This window comes from Oryctolagus cuniculus, chromosome 16, assembly GCF_051225735.1.
Source record: "Oryctolagus cuniculus isolate XC-2025 breed Fujian yellow rabbit chromosome 16, ASM5122573v1, whole genome shotgun sequence".
Taxonomy (NCBI): Eukaryota; Metazoa; Chordata; class Mammalia; order Lagomorpha; family Leporidae; genus Oryctolagus; species Oryctolagus cuniculus.
Window position 1 is genome coordinate 45,477,332 of NC_142882.1, and position 17,960 is coordinate 45,495,291.

The window sequence follows — 17,960 nt, forward strand, 5'->3', positions numbered from 1 at the left end:
GTGAGATCCCAGTGGAAAGAACAGGTCATCAAAGAAGGAGGTACCTTTCTCTGAAGGGAGGAGAGAACTTCCACTTTGACTATGACCCTGTCAGAATAAGATCGAAGTTGGCAAACTCAAAAGGCTTCCATAGCCTTGGCAACTCATGACTAGAGCCTAGGGAGATTACTGACACCATGAACAAGAGTGTCAAATTGTTAAGTCAACAACGGGAGTCACTGTGTACTTACTTCTCATTTGGGATCTGTCCTTGGTGTGTTGTCCAATGTGAAGTAATGCTATAACTGGTACTGAAACAGTATTTTACACTTTGTGTTTCTGTGTGGGTGCAAACTGATGAAATCTTTACTTAATAAATACTGAATTGATCTTCTGTGTGTAAAGATAGTTGAAAATGAATCTTGATGTGAATGGAATGGGAGAGGGAGTGGGAGATGGGAGGGGTGTGAGTGGGAGGGAAATTATGTGGGGGGAAGCCATTGTAATCCATTAACTGTACTTTTAAAATTTATATTTACTAAATAAAAAATTTTTAAAAAATAATCAAATTTTAAGATGTTAATTTCACTCATCTGCATGAATTGTGTTATACTTGTTTTATATATTGTTTATAAAATATGCATATATTGTTTTAAAAGCTACCATAAATCAGAGAAAACATCATATTTGTCTTTTTGAGTCTGGCCTGTTTCACTAACCATAATTGTCTGCAGTTGTGTCCATTTTGTTATAAAAGAATTTCATTCTTTATGGTTGAGTAGTATTCTATCATGTATATACATTTTCTTTGGTCATAAGTTGATGGACATCTGAGTTGATTTTTTTTGACAGGCAGAGTTAGAAAGTGAGAGAGAGAGAGAGAGAGAGACAGAGAGAAAGGTCTTCCTTCTGTTGGTCCACCCCACAAATGGCCACTACGGCCAGTGGGCTGCACCAATCCGAAGCCAGGAGCCAGGCGCTTCCTCCTGGTCTTCCATGCAGGTGCAGGGCCCAAGCACTTGGGCCATCCTCCGCTGCCTTCCCAGGACACAGCAGAGAGCTGGACTGGAAGAGGAGCAACCGGGACAGAACCTGGTGCCCCTACTGAGACTAGAACCCGGGTGCCAGTGCCACATGTGGAGGATTAACCTAGTAAGCTGCGGTGCTGGCCATGATACCACATCTTAACCATTGTTAATTGAGCTGCTATAAACATGGGATTACAAGTAACTCTTTCATGTGCTGATTTCATTTCATTTGGGGACATTTCCAGGAGTGAAATGGCTGGGTCATATGGTAGATATTTTCAGATTTCTGAGTAATCTCCAGGCTGTTTTCCTTAATGCTTGTACTAGCTGACATGCTCATCAATAGTGTGTCAGGGTACCTTTCCCCTCACATCCTCACCAGCATTTGTTGTTTTGGTTTTGAACACTAGCCATTCTAACTAGAATGCAGTTTGAAACCTCACTGTGGTATTTGCATTTTATTTGCATTTCCATGCTGGATAGTGATCATTAGCATTTTCTCATGTGTCTGTTGGCCATGTATATTTCACTTTTTGAAAAATTCCTACTCATGTCCTTTGCCCATTTCTTTAATACTGTTTATTTGAAAGTAAGAGTTAGAGAAGGAGAGCCAGAGGTGGGGGCAAAGGTGGGGTGGAGAGAGAAAGAGATCTTATATCCTCTGGTTCATTCCCAAATTGCCATAATATCTAGGACTGGGCCAGGTCGAAACCAGGAGCCAGTAGCTTCTTCTGGGTCTCCCACGTGGGTGCAGGAGCCCAAGTACTTGGTCATCTTCTACTGCTGTCCCAGGCACATTAGTAGGGAGCTGCATCAGAAGTGGAACAGCCAGGAATTGAAGTGGCCCATATGGGATACCAATACTGCAAGCAGAAGCTTAACCTTTTATGCCACAATGCCAGCCCTCCTCATTTCTTAACTGGATTGTTTTGTTATTGTTGAGTTTGAGATCCTTCTCTATTTTAAGTATTAATCCTTTATCAGATGTACAGTTTGCAAATATTTTCTCCCATTCTGTCAGTTGCCTCTTCATTTTATCGAATGTTTCCTTTGTTGTGCAGAAGCATCTTAGCTTGATTTAATCCCACTCGTCTATTTTTACTTTTATTGCTTGTGCTTCTGGAGTCCTATCCAAGAAGTCTTTACCTTGGTCAATGTCTTGCAGTGTTGCCCCTATGTTTTCCTCTACTAATTTGATGCTTTCAGGTCTTGGGTTTAGGTCCTTGATCCATTCAGAGTTGATTTTTTGTGTAGGGTTTTAGGTAGGAGTCTTGTTTTATGTTTCTGCATGTGGAGATCCAGTTTTCCCAACACTGATTGTTGAAGAGACTGTCCTTTCTCCAGGAATGATTTTAGCTCATTTGTCAAAGATTAGTTAGTTGATTGTAGATGTGTGGGTTAATTTCTGGAGTCTCTAATCTGTTCCATTGGTCCACATGCCTGTTTCTGGACCAGTCCCAGGATGGTTTAATTATAACAGTGCTGTAATAGGTCTTAATCTGGTATTGCAATATCTCCAGCTTTCTTTTTTGTTGTTTAAGACTGCTTTAGTTAGTCAGGGTCTCATGTTTTCTTATGAATTTTAGGGTCATTTTTTTCTAGATCTGAGAAGAATATACTTGAAATTTTAATTGGGATTGCATTGAATCTGTAAATTTCTTTGGTTACTATGGACATTTTGATATTAATTCTTCCAATCCATGAACATGGAAGGCTGTTCCATTTTTGGTCTTTTCTTGTTCATAATTTTCACTGTAGAGATCTTTCACATCCTTGGTTAAATTTATCCCAAGATATTTAAATTTTTTGTAGCTATTGTGATTGGGACTGAAACAAGTTCTTTCACAGCCATGGCATTGTTTGTATATGCAAATGTTATTGATTTTTTGTAATTTTTTATCTTTATATTTTTATCATTTTTACAAATGATTCTGGCTAAAACTTCCAGTATGACATTGAATAATAATGCTGAGAGTGGGCATTCTTGTGTGGTTCCAGCTCTGAGTGGAAATGCTTCCAGCTTTTCCCTATTCAGTATTATGTTGTGGGTTTGTCATAAATTTTGATTGTGTTGAAGTATTTCCTTCTTTATCCACTTTATCCTGTCATGAAAGGATATTTTATAAATACTTTCTCTGCATATATTGAGATAATCATATGGTTTTTATTCTTCTATTTGTTAGTGTCATGTATCATGCTGGCAATGTGGTGTAGCAGGTTAACCCCTGCCCTGCAGCACCGGCATCCCATACAGGAGCCAGTTGGAGTGCCATCTGCTCCACTTCTGATCCAACTCCCTGCTAATGTTCCGGGGCAAGCAGTGGAGAATGGCTCAAGTCCTTGGGCCCTGCTACCTGTGTAGGAGACCCAGAAGAAGCTACTGGCTTCTGACTTCAGCTTAGCCCAGGCCTGGTTGTTGCTGCTATTTGGGGAGTGAACCAGAGGATCGAAAGATCTGTCCCTCCCCCTCACTTTGTAACTCAGCCTTTCAAATAAATCTTTTTTTTTAATAAATGTGATGTGTCATATTTACTGATTTACATATGTTGAATTACACCTCCCTGCCAGGCATGAATCCCATGGCCACATAAAAGGACTCTATCCAGAGCTGGAGGTGCTACAGTGAAATAGAAAAAAAAAAAAAACTGTCCCAGGTTTGTGAGAAAAGGCTTCAGAACATCATTCTGCAGCTTGAATCTCACGTTAGAGTTGGGAGCGTATTTTGGGCTCTGCTAGTTACAAACCTGCATCCGGTTTTAATAAACACACTTTATACTCAAAGCCATTGGAGTAAACCATGTAATGAAAGAATTGTCTTGATCTAAATGCGATTCCCTCATTGTCTGGAAGAGAAATGTGAGTGCTGAATCATTAGTTAACTTGATTTCTGCTAAAAGGTTATTGTACTCAAAAGCATTATACTCATAGTTTTAGAATGGAAGACTTTTAGACTATAATTGTACTATATACAGAAAGAATACAAACAAAAGCGCAAGGGTATTTAAATTGCTTTCCTGTATAAATTCTATGTGTGTACACACAAAACTCTGAAAATGTGTTATTTTAATTTTTTTAACTTTTATTTAATGAATATAAATTTCCAAAGTACAGAATATTCATTACAATGGCTTCCCCCCCCATAACGTCCCTCCAACCCACAACCCTCCCCTTATTCATTCCCTCTCCCCTTCCATTCACATCAAGATTCATTTTTGATTCTCTTTATATACAGAAGATCAGTTTAGCATACATTAAGTAAAGATTTCAACAGTTTGCTCCCACACAGAAACATAAAGTGAAAAATACTGTTTGAGTACTAGTTATAGCATTAAATCTCAATGTATAGCACACTAAGGACAAAGTGTTATTTTTTAAATGTAAGCTCATGGTCTATTTCAGAATTCTGCCAGTCCCCAAATTAAATGTGACTCATGTGCCTTGGGTTGTAACTTGTTTTTACGTACTGATAGTATGCCATGTTGAAAATGATCCTGAGAGCCACCAATAAAAGACTATATCCTCCTTCCATTCCAGAATAGGGGTACCCTAAAAAGTTCAAGAAAAATGACATTAAAGTATTAATTAGATGCAAAAAATTTTAGACCCATGCTTTTCATAATGTCCATTTTTCCATGAACTTAAACTTATTCATTCTTTATCCATGAACATTTTTAAATACTTTCAGATATTGCATGTCTTCCATTTTTCTCTACACCTGAAGAAAAACAGAGAGAAATGGAATCCTATGAATTATTTTATTATTGAATTCATCAAAAATAAACTTCCCCTTCCTGTAAACATTATTAAAGGAAATTCGCACTGAGTTCACCATGCCCCAATGAACCATCCATCTCCCTCTTTTGAGATACAATTCATGACTCATAAAATTTACCCTTCTCAAATGTACAATTCAGTGGGTTTCAGTATATTCACAAAACTATGCAGTCATCACCACTATCGAATTCCAGAACATTTCCATCACTTCACATCCACTGGCAGTCACCCCCTCATCTTCCTGGAAACTCAAGGGGCCTTTATGGTCTAAAGAATTCTGGTAATTTAACATTGAAAATTACACTCCATTCCTAGCAACCACTAATCTACTTTTTGTCTCTACTGACTTGGCTTAGGTTGATTTAATACGGATGGATAAATGTTGCTTTGAACATTTGTGCACAAGTTGTTGTGTGGACATATGTTTCATTTTCAATGGAGTGCAATTTCTAGTCTTTATGCTAATTCTGTTTAACTTTTTAAGAAACGTCTCTTTTTAGAATTCATTTATTTCACCGTATCTACAAAATAGAATAATTTTCCCTTTTTGGTAACATTACCAAGGAGACAAAAAACTGTTCTGACCATGAATATGTCTGATTAAGACAGAACTATACAAAAACAATACTCTTTGCTTGATATCAGAATCAGTGTCTGTGCTGTACAGATAGGATCCATTCTCTTCAAATATCTGCAGGTTATGATATCAGAAAAAGTTCTTTAGTAAATGCCTTTATAACAAAAAATTAGAAAATGCTTAGATCCTCAGAATCTGAGAATTTCTTATATTGAAATACGTAAGATGACATTTCCCATTTGCACATGTTTGCTCACCATAAAGAATGCAATAGAGTGCTCTCATCAACTTCCAAATCTTCCTTACTTGGAACATAAACTGATACTTATTCTACAATGACTACAATAAAGCTATCTGCTTGTCTGGATTTTTTTTTCCTTTGAAGTTCTGCTAATTCTCAGTATTTTATGTTTTCTTATCTTGAGTCATTTTTCAGTGATATAATTTTTCAGTGGCTTTATCCTCCACATCTATCTGGATTTCAACTTAGAGGCCAGAAGCTTGTAGAGAGGATTCTTTTTCTTATTGGGCCTAAACATTCCTGCCAACATCAAGGCTGTTCTCGCCTTTGCATGGCACTGAAGCTCTGTCAATACTTTCTTCAGATTCTTAGTGGGTTCGGTCTTGGCCATCCTGTGATGGGACATTTTAGACTCTTTTTTAAATTTTTTTAAAGATTTATTTATTTATTTCAAAGTCTGAGTTACACAGCAAGAGAAGGAGAGGCAGAGAGAGAGAGAGAGAGAGAGAGAGGGAGGGAGGGAGGGAGGGAGGTCTTTCATCCACTGGTTCACTTCCCAATTGGCTGCAATGGCTGGAGCTGTATCAATCTGAAGCCAGGAGCCAGGAGCTTCTTCTGGGTCTCCCACAGGGGTCAGGGGCCCAAGGACTTGGGGCATCTTCTACTGCTTTCCCAGACCATAGCAGAGAGCTGGATCGGAAGTGGAGCAGCCAGGACTAGAACCGGTGCCCATATGGGATGCTGGCACTGCTGGCAGCAGCTTTACCTGCTACGCCACAGTGCTAGCCCCATTTTAGCTTCTTGATGACAAGTGTAACATATAGAATGTGACCCAGCTGACCCTCCTCAGGTGTCACAGCTTCTGGAGTAACATCACTGAATGCCCCCTTGGCTCTGACAGCTCAAAAATGAAGTTCCTAGTTGATTATTTTCCACTGAGTTTCCGTTCCCTCTAGGGAGAGGTGAAAAGTTTTCTAGCCGACCAACGTTTGCAGGTCTCTACAACCACAGCAGAGAATAGATAACAAATTTCAATGCTTCTACAAATTCAATGCTCTCTCTACACGTTTTTAAATGTTTCTCAGTCTTCTAGCTCTTTTAGCTACCAATATCTGCATGATATTTTTCCTTCCACAAAGCATCAATAATCGCATCATTAGGACACCATCTCCAACTAACGATTGAGGTGAGGTAAAGGTGGATAAATGTGCTTCTGGTCCTGAAGGAGACAGGACTGCAAGGAAAGAGAAAGGGTTTTGTCTGCTTGGCCAAGAACTGCTGTTCTCTATTTGCATTACTTAAGTCTGGGCTATAGAACACAAGGAAAATCTGTAAACTTCCTGTGAGCTGTGTTGTTGCTACTTTCTGCTGGTGCGAATGTAACATGGATGGACTTCACCCAATTTCCTTTTTCATTTTTGGTGGATAGTGGTATTTGCTTCATTTACCAAATCGGGGTAAAAGAGTCATTTACTTTGGTGACATCTACAGGAACTTTCAGAGAAAAACATCCCCAGCTCCCCACTGTAACTTGAGCACTCTCAAGACCATGTCGGGAGTCCACTCACAGAGAAATGGTAGTTAGTGGCCTTCATCTTGGATTCAAGGAGTCTGAAAACACAGCAGTTGGCCTCCAAAGTGAATCTCCACCCAATGTTTCATTACCTTAACTTTTCCCTCATCTCACTCCACCATCTGTTTTTTTCCCAATGAAAACTTTTTATTTATCATTTGGGCTTCATACTGAACTCAGAACAGTGCAAAAGCTTTTGGCTGGTTTGTCCATGCCTCCTTGCATTCAGAGAAACTGTCCCTTTCATGAGATGTCAGTGGGTAAAGGGAGATTGTGGAGGTTCCTCTCCTATTTACACACACACACACACACACACACACACACACACCCTTTGCTGCCTGCATATGTCCTGAGCTCTAAGCTGCAACCAGTTGGTAGGGAGATAAACATACTTTCAATAATTTTATTTATTTTCACTTTATTTGAAAGGCAGAGAGAGAAAGAGACCAACAGAGATCTTCCATCCACTAGTTCACTCCCCAATCCACTAGTTCACTCCCCCAAAAGCCCACAACAGGCAACACTAGGCCAGGCTGAAGCCAAGAGCCAGGAATTCACGGAGTCTCCCACTTGGGTGGCAGGGACCCAGCACTTGAGCCATCAACTGCTGCCCTCAGGCTACATGTTTGTAGGAAGCTGGCAGAAGAAGTAGAGCAGGGACTCAAACCCAGGCACCTGGATATGGGATGTGCAGTCCCAGGCAGTGTCTCAACTGCTGAGCAAAACACCCACCTCGTGGTGGTATACTTCTGGAAGGTGGCCTCGATTATTAGTCATAAGATCACCAGGTTGAATAGCCTTGAAGGAACTTCACTTGCTATTACTTACATCCCTGAGTGACCCCAACGTAAGCCAAACTGTGGAGTGGCAGGTACCACTGCAGCAATGGCTTAGCCAGCAAGGGCAAGGGCAGCAGGTGAGAACAGGACAGGGTCAGACAGGGGCAAGAGGAGGGGTACCAATGATCCAGAAACCCTCAACCATGCCCTGTTAGAGAAAGGGCCAATCAGGAGCTTTCCATAGTGCAAAACTTTGACAACAGGCAAAACCTGCAGACAGTTCCAGCTAGGTAAGCAAGCCTACAGGATGGCAAGTCCCAGAAGTCATTAGCGAGGAGCAGACCTGGGACAGGCGCAAGGCAAAGGGAAGAGCATCAAACTGAGAACCATGACTTCTATCAGGCTGCACTTCCAATTCACAAAAAGTTAAACCAAAAGTGACAAAGGCATTTGCAGAAACAATGTGGGGAAACAGAGCTGTTCTCTAATTTTTTGCCCCTGAGGACAGCCAATGGAGTTGGTCCAGTTGGGCTTTTACTTTGCATTCTTTTTTTTTTTTAATTTGACAGGTAGAATTATAGACAGAAAGAGAGACAAAGAGAAAGGTCTTCCTTCTGTTGGTTCACTCCCCAAATGGCCGTTTCAGCCAGCACACTGCACTGATCAGAAGCCAGGAGCCAGGTGCTTCCTTCTGGTCTCTGATGCGGGTGCAGGGACCAAGCACTTGGGCCATCCTCCACTGCCCTCCCGGGCCACAGCAGAGAGCTGGACTCAAAGAAGAGCAACCAGAACTAGAACTCAGCGCCCATATGGGATGCCAGTGCCACAGGCGAAGGATTAACCAAGTGAGCCACGGTGACGGCCCCTATTTTTTTTTCTTTTTTTACTGACTAAATCAGCATGAGGGAGGGCTTGAGTGGGAAAAAAAATTCAGAGATATTTTTGTCTGTGATCACAATTCAGAAAATTTCTCAAAAGGCATATTTACATCAGGATATTTATTTTGCAAATCTGGAGCTGTAAATTTCTATAACTTATTTATGTATTATTAGCATAAAGGAAACAGATTCTATGTAGCTCATAGACACAATTCTAAGAATATAATGATGCTTCCCTCCCGCCTTCCCTCCTTCATTTCCTTTTAAATTTTTATTGGAACGATTTTTCATTTACTTTATCATCAGAGGCTTAATGTTCCACTAAATGAAGAGTTCAACAAGTAAGAAGTAGAAAGACCCCCATTCAGCAAAAATACAGATAAGTGCTATACACAATAATCCAATGCCAAGATGTCAGTTTCATTTAGAGACATCAACATCGGTGTGTGTACTGTTTATGTTAGCTTCTGCAAATCAGAGAAAACGTGTGATATTTGTCTTTTGGGGTCTTAAAGATGTAATTTTCATATAGAATTCTCTTCTACAGAATGTAGTATGTTGCCTTGGTTCAAAAAGAAAAGGAGGGGGGAAAAACACACACACAAGGACTTCGCCCCTAGATTTTGTCCTTTCTGCCAGACTTTGATGGATCTCTTCTCTCTCCTCTCTCTCCTTTCTCAAAACTGAAGCTTTATGTCTGATATTCAGAAAGCTGAGCAGTGCGTTCCTGTTCTCATTCATGTCTGTCTGCTCTGCAGGCGGATTCACTCCCCGGAGTTCCATGAACCCACGCACAAGTTCCCCCGGGGCCAGGCTGCAGCTCCTGTGTCTCCAAGTGGCTTTCCTAGGAGACGGGCTCCCCGGGGCTGCCTCGCTCTTATCAGACTGGAGGGTTTTGAAACTTCACAAATATTTATCGAAGGGATTTACAGATGCTTAGTTTTTATAGCTGCCTGTGGATGCGACTGCCCCATCAGCGGCCTTCAGACTCCAACGGTGACTCATGAGTCAGGAACCGGGCATGAGGAGACAAAGGCAGGGTTCATCCCGGGCAGGACAGACCACGTGGTGGAACCGGGGTGGGAGATCTTTCAAGAACCAACTTAACCATCGGCGGCAAGGACCCTGAAGCGGGGCTGTGGGCGGCACAAACACCCACTTCCTCACTCCCGGCCACACAGGAGCCCCGGTTGCATTCTCACCTCCACCTGGCTGCCCAGCTTGGATGGGTGCACGGAAGGATCAGAGGAGACTTCCTGGGGATCCTTTTCCCTCCCACCCACTGGTCAAGGCAAAACGCTGCCCTTTCCTTCACCACCAGGAGGTAGGAGAGCCGATTGGGGCATAGCTCTAGGCTGGCTTGGGGGTGGGGAATGAACGGACATAGTGAAGCACTTCAGCTCATCCCCGCCCCCATCCTCCCACTTGGTCCTCGGTCTCCTCCCCAAGGCTCTCCTAGAAAGAGAGGGGCCAACCAGCAGTCTCGCACGAGTCACGTGAACAATCTGGGACCAGCAATATAAGCATGAAAATCATGCTTGGTGCTTGCTAGAGGATGCAGCATTCATAAAGCGCAAACGAATCTGATAGGAAGCTTACAAGATGTCCTCAAAGAGGAAGAGGATCAAACCAGGGAAGGGGAAGAGGAAGTGATTGGTTTTTTTAAAACTTATGTTACTAAGCAAATCAGAGTTTGAAAGTATAGCTCAATAGATTGATTTACTATCATGCTATCTAAATAGCCCAAGAACTGGCAGATGAAGCCCAACTCAAAGAGGCTGTACCATATTCCTCACAGTACCGCTTGATCTTGTCTAAATAACCCTCTTGTCTGTTGCAACCCAATACAATCTCTTAGACAACCGTTTATTCAGCTCAGGAAAGTCATAGTCAAAACAGCTTCACCGAGGCCAGCACTGTGGTGTAGTGGTAAAGCCGCTGCCTGCAGTGCCGGCATCCCAGATGGGTGCTGGTTAAAGTCCCACTGCTCCAATTCTGATCCAGGTCTCTGCTGTAGCCTGGGAAAGCAGAAGATGGCACAAGTCCTTAGGACCCTGCACCCACAGCCATTGTGGCTACCTGGGGAGTGAACCAGCGAACGGAAAACCTCTCTCTCTGCATCTGTCTCTCTGTAACTCTGCCTTTCAAATAAATGAAATCTAATTTTTTTAAAAAATAGAGTTTCACCTGTGTTTCACACCACTACACTAAAAATAACACACTAGGACCCAGCACCTGTGTTCATAGGATCTTGTGCTATTGGCAGCTGCCTGGCTACATGTGTGTAGATACACTGTCAATCCTGGAGATCATCTTCAACCCAGGATGGTTTGGCCTCTGAAATTAATGACATTTCCACTTCCAGGAATAGAAATTACTGGAGATCAACACCCTGTACCCTTCCAACACTCCCCAGGAAATGATAGGCACATTACTAAATGAATAAAAATATTAACTACCTTGTCCTTGGGAACATAATTTAGGTTATTTGGAAAAAAGATCTTAGAGGGAGAAATCACTTATTAGTTGTTTTAAAATTATAAATACATTTAATATAGCTTGCCCCTTGTTTCTACATGTGCAGATTCAACCAACTACACTCAGAATATTCAGAAAACATTACATTTGTACAGACTTTTCTAGCCATTGTTCCTTAAGTAGTAGTAACAGCTATTTACTAAACATTTATATTGTATTAGCTGTTAAAAGGAAGCGGGTGGCTGTGTATTGCTTGTATACAAATGCTACTTCATTTTCTGTAGGAAACATGAGCATCTGTGGGTGTCTGAGAGCCCATGACTACTGAAAGGCCACTGTATATGACAGCACTGGCTTTCACAGTCGCTGGGTGTAGTCCCCAGGTCATAGATAATAAGAGCACCTTATACATGAAAATATTTTCCCCAGTAGAGTCCCTGCAATGTATTGGAAAAGTGCTGAGATGCCTGTCTGTGGAAGCAATGCGAAATGTGAATCTGACTCAGGCTTAATGTCATCCTACTGGCTTTTACCGTAAAATACAATTCACAGTGCATGTATAAAATACAGCTTTCCTTATGTGGGCAAGTGGATAGAAGAAGCCACTGAATCTTGCGTTTTTACCAGTTAAGCCTTTAAGATATGTGTATTTATATGTACATTTGAATGATTCGCACATTGTGGGAAGAGAAGAAAAGAAAGAAAGAAGGATCTAATCAGTTTGTGAGTTGAGTAACATCCAGGGACTAGAACCTCCCCTTGAACAAAGATGATTTCTTGATGACTTTGTTCATTACAACACTTCAGATAGAACAAGAAGATTGTTTTGATGTGTACACAGCTGTAAAATTTGCTTAAATCACTCAATTGTACCTTTTAAAAAATAATTAAGTGAAAAAAAAATAATTGAGCCCTGAAAGTAAGAGAAAATATACTACGGAAATATGAACAACAACAACAAAAAGAAAGCAAATGTAAAACAGCTTTTAAAATAAGACATGGCCAGAATTAGATCTGGCAACTATGTAATGATAAAAGGTTTAAATCACCAGGTAAATTAAAGTTCAAAACTTGTATACAACAAAATATAATTGAAACACACAAAGCAAGAATTTACAGAACTATGAAATATTAATAAATTCAGTATTATAGTGGGATAGCTAAAGAAAATTCTCATTAAGTAAATTAAGCTATCGATAAGTCTATGAAGATTTGAACAATATAATTATTTGTAGTTTACTAGACATATAAAACTGATTATACTTCATACATCTTTAACACACTGGGGAAAAACAAAGATTCTATTAACCCAAAACTTAAAAATCTTTGAAGGATTACTGTTACACAGACCACATTACCTAAATTCAACAGGATAGTGCAGAGATCATCAGAAAACTATTATCTACCGGGAAGGTGAGAACTACCTCTGGGACTACCATCTGGTTTAACCGTTACAGTGCCATTTAGGTGCCCATTAAGATGGCCACAACTCACATGTGATGCCTGGGTTCAAGTCCCATCCCCAGTTCCCAATTCCAGTTGCCTGCTAATGAGGACCCTGGAAGGCAGCAGGTGATGGCTCAGGTAGCTGCTGCCTTGCCTCCTCTCTAGGAAACACGGATTAGGTTCCCAGCTCCCAGCTATAGCCTGGCCCAGCCCTTGCCATTGAGAGCATTTGGGGAGCAAACCAAATAGGAGCGCGCTCTCTCTCTCTACTCCACCTACTCCCTGCCTCTCAAAAAAAAAAAAAAAAAAAAACTCAAAATACACAAGAAACAAAATCAAAATGAAATCGAAAATATGTAAAAAATGTAGATATATAACAAAATATAGTAGTATATATCAAAACTTGTAGAAAATCGCTAAAGCAGTATTTAAAAGAGGCATTTATATATAGCCTTAACAATTATGAAAACATAAACAAATCAACTTCTCATAATAACCACCCCACCCAAAAAGCAGCAAGAATAAACTAATGAGAACTAGCAAGCATAAGGACAGAAATTAATCTAAATTAAATATTTTTAAAAGGGATAATGGAGATATGGAGATAATCTTTAAAAAGATACTAAATAGAAAAACTGACAAAGGATCAAGAAACGTACAACTAAACACTTGAAATTAAATGTGGATGGAAGAAAGGTTAACAGGATCTTCTGGACAACCTTACATCACCAAATTTGAAACCTTAGCTAAAATGTATAAACTCTTAGAAAAAATATTTTAACAAACTCAATTTCGAGAAATTTTAAAAAATACTGAAACATTAATCAATAGTCTACAATCATTCCAAAGACCACACAACACTAACTTACTTGCCAGACATTGTTGACCAATTGTTTAAAGTCTGTATAATGTTAACACTGCAAACTTTAATCCAAAAAATATATAAAACTTAAGACCACCCCCGAACTCATTTTCTGAAACCAGTGTAAAAATTTTACCCCAAAACCAGTGAAAGGAAAGTTGGAGCCCAAAGCACTGTTTATACAGAGGCACCTAAATGAAATACTAACTAATAACATCCATCAATGATTATAAAATGCTGAACATTGTGACTACACTGGATTTATTCCAGAAATGGAAGGTTGGTATAATCTAAGAGAATCCAGGATTTAACATATTAGCAGATTATAGGAGATAAATAATACAATTATTCCAACAGATATAGAAAAAGCCTTAGCTGAAATTTAATAGTATTTATTCATGATAAAAAAAATTCTTAGCAAACCAAGAATAGAAAGGAATCCGATAAAGGGTATCTGCAGAAGTTTAGGGCAAACATGTTGCAGGATGGTAAATGTGAAAGTACTCCATTCGTAAGGGCAAGAACAAAATTGGCACACATGCCATTGCCCACAGAGCTAATAGCTGCACAGGGCTTATGCTGTACCAAGTGGGGTTCCTCACATGTAGGCCTTGGCTAGAGATTTTGGAGGTGTCCTAGACCCCAAATCTAATCCACCTTCTCTGAAATGCAAACAGGAACAGCCATTTTCTTACGGCATGTGGGTTATGGCTAGCATTTCTACAAGAGCTGCTTCAAGGAATGCTATCACCCACTCCCGAGAAAAGCTACAGTGCAAACTGAACCTGTGTTTGTCCAAGATTAGGTAACACAGTATTTCTGATGACATCATAGTTTGAGCTCTTGGGAATCCGGCTGGCTGCATTTTCTGAAAACAGCGATAGCCATTGCCTTCACAGCAAGAACATGAAACAATTCTCTGTGTGTGGTCAGCACTTCCCAGCCCTTTAAAGAGAAGCAGTCTCACAACTCTGCTGGTGAACTTCCTATTTAAGAGTACTGTTAAAAGTATCTTGGGAGGGGTTGTATGCAACCACGACTCATAAAGTTTACGACAGACAGGGGGTTGGTTATTCTGATTTGCTTACTATATCCCACTGCCAGCCTAGCCCCAGAGACACCAGGAATCCCAATGGAAAAGAGCAGAGGGAAGGAAGGTGGATCTGGTGAGCTAATAAAGAGAAAGGCAACAATTATTTTTCTTCATTTTGATTCAACTCTTTATAAAGTTTGATAGTACAGACCCTGGAGCATGTGCCACATTCTATTTGGCTCAATGGAGCATATGCTGTGTTGGGAAGAGCGGTAGGCTCTGGGTACAAAGATCAATGAGGCAGGGGAAACTCTCTTAAGGGATTTGACATGTAGGGGAAATAGGTAGCATGGGTGCACCTGCCTCCCAGCAACTAAAGAGGTGTTTTACAGACATCTGAGCTCAGATCAAGAGACTTTGGTCAAATCTTTAGGACACCAACAAACTGAGTATCATGACAATATCAAGGTTATCAACTTATGCCTGGTTCCTGCTGAAGAGAATGGTAGGAAAAAGGATCAGACTATAATACAAATAAAAGAGGTATGACTAATTTGAAGTACAAAACGTTCATATTATTTCTTAAATTAAAAAATTAAATATAGCACGTTGTCACAGGAGAATGGCTTTTCTACAAAAGTTGTTTTGTTTTATTCAACGTAATGCAAGCTGAGCTGTGCATGTTGAATTGGCCACTGGACCCCTGAGCTTAGCAATGCAGCTTCTGACCATGGAGAGCTGGCGTGCCTCAAGGATGTGTTCGGTGGGCAAGGACTTGTGTCCAGTGGTCATGGACATCATGAAGGTGTATCCATGCTGGGCTCACCCCAGGTCATAACAGGGAGGGGATTTTGCAAAGTTAGAGGATTTCTTTGTTCAGGTCTAAGGAGAGAATGACTCATGCCAGGCTCTATGCTAAGCACCTGACACCCAGCATTCCTTTTTCATCTCCTAGTTTGAACTGAAGACTGACAGAAAGCCTGGATGTAAATTCTGGTCATGCCACCTTCATTTCTGCCCATCAGCCATAGAAAAGTCTAGACACTCAATCCCTTTGGTCAGAAGGCAGTACAGGAATTCGTTAGTGTCACAAGTTGCTGCTTACCCCTTTTTCTGTTCCCCAAACTTTCTGTGAGTGGTTGGAGGAAAGCGAGGGCCCAGGGACACTACCTCACTTTGCCTTCCCTCTCTGATGGATCTTGTGTGAATTTGCAAAAGCTAAAATGTCCTTTCAAGTAAGTCTTTAGACATGCTCTAAGGGGTGGATTTAATAACAGAAGAGGAATCTCATCGCCGTGTGAATAGCAAGCCACCCATCCATCTAGAGAACTTGAAACATTGGTTAAAGTCTCAAAAAGTCAATTTTCCTTTGACCCTGAAACATTCCTGCTTCTTTTCTAGTTGTCTAATCATAAATATGCCATAAAATGTGTGTGACCAAGACTTTTCAACAGCTTATTTATGAGAGTAAGAAATATGGAAGTAATCAAAATTTCCCATAATTGAACAGATGATTCTATTTGAGTATAGAGTAAAAGGTAGCCATTTAAAAATAATACTATTTGAACAGGCAGTTAGCCTAGGAGTTAGGATACTGGTTAAGACACCCATATCCTATATCAGCACCTGGGTGTGATACCCAGCTCTGGCTCCTGGCTCTGGCTTCCTCACAATGCAGACCCTAAGAGGCAGCAGTAATAGCTCAAGTAATCCAATCCCCACCACCTATATGAAAGACCTGGATTGAGTCCCAGCTCCTGGGACCAGCACCGCCAAACGCTGCTGTTGTGGGCATTTGGGGAGTGAATCAGTAGACGCAGTCTCCCCCTCAAATAAGTAAGTATTATAAAGGAGAGGTTTTCTACCTTAGAATTACTGGATTTTTAGACTACATAATTCTTTGTCATGGAGGCTGCCCTGTGTACTTCAGGCTAGCTGTAGCCCTAGCTTCTATCTAATAGATGTCAAGTGCAAAAAAAAAAAATACATATATGTTTGCAGCTGTTACTGAATTCCTTTGGGGTGTCCAATTTGTCCCTGGTTGAGAATAAGTTATAAAGTATTTATTGTCATAGGCAAGTGTCCATAATGAGCCAAAAGATGAATGGAAGAAGCTACAAAGCACTATGCACTATGGAAAATATTCCTCCTGCTCTCTCACTATCTCTCACACCTTTCCCATATGTCCCTCCCTCTCTCTCACCCCTCTACACCTTTTCTAAAAACAGGAAGGAGGACAGGCATCTGGCATAGCAGTTAAGGTGATTCTTAGGATGCCCACATCTCATACTGGAGTGCCTGGGTTCAAGTTCGGGCTCACCTCTGATTCTGGCATCTTGCTAACACAGATGGTGGAAGCATAGCTCTGGTAGTCCGGTTCCTCCCACTCATGAGGGAGATGCAGACTGAACTCCCAGCTCTGGCTTCCATTTGGCCCAGCCCCAGCTATTGTGAGCATTTGGGGAGAAAACCAGAATATAGGAGTTGTCTGTCTGTCAAATAAATAAAAATTAAAATTTTTCAAAGGGCAGGAAAGTTATTTACCAAAATAAGCTCACATGGTTAACAATTCTTCGATATTCACCAAGTTTTCTGAGTTGAACTTGTGTTCCTTTTAATATAAGGAACAGAATGAATTGCCTTCAAGCATCACTAGAAAGCTTCCACATCAACACACCTGTGTATCTGCCTGCAAAGCCAAGGCCAGTCACTAAGGATTGCAATGTAACCATGGATTTGGCATTGGGGAGCTGCCCTTCCCCCACAGTACTCTGAGCTCTCAACTGCAGGGACTGAGCAACACTGGCAGGCATGGGGACTGTGTCTCCCCTCTGTGTTGTCCTGCTCCCCACACCAAGCCATGGGCCTCACTGCCCTGCGTTATTTGTAAACTCAAGATTCCAGGTGGCATGAGCCTCTAGTCAAGCTGAAACAAGTAAACAGAAAGCCAACAAACCTGTAGTGCTGTGCTTAACAAAAGTTACTCAACAGCGTAAGTCTCTGTGTGAAGAATGGAAATAAAATAAGCAGTAGTCCCCTGGAAACATTTGGGTCCAGAGACAAAACACACCCTTCCTTACCCCACATTTAAGCCTCCACTTTCTCTTTGCACGCACATGTTTGCATGCATGCATGCCAACACACACACAAGCTTCCAGAGAAATCTTTAGTTGGCAGTAAGATCAGCTGAAGAAGCAGGTGCGAATGAAGAAGGGCCCAGTCCTGACTTGGAGGAGATCCCGGGCCCCACAGTTAGACCCAATAGGATCCTGCTGTCAGTCACTTCTGCTGTGGCACTTCAATGTGAAACTC

General features: G+C 41.0%; 1 long non-coding RNA gene across 2 annotated transcripts in view; it reads right to left on the minus strand.

The window, feature by feature from the left end:
- LOC127487323 (uncharacterized) overlaps positions 1 to 17,960 on the minus strand; it is a 79,866-nt gene that overhangs the window by 14,917 nt on the left and 46,989 nt on the right. The window contains exon 3 of one of the 2 annotated variants that reach the window (XR_016222447.1): positions 4,201 to 4,553. The exons of the other annotated variant lie outside the window; for it this stretch is intronic. This is a non-coding gene — a long non-coding RNA (uncharacterized LOC127487323). Of the gene's footprint in view, positions 1 to 4,200; positions 4,554 to 17,960 lie in introns of those variants that run through there. 2 annotated transcript variants of the gene reach the window in all.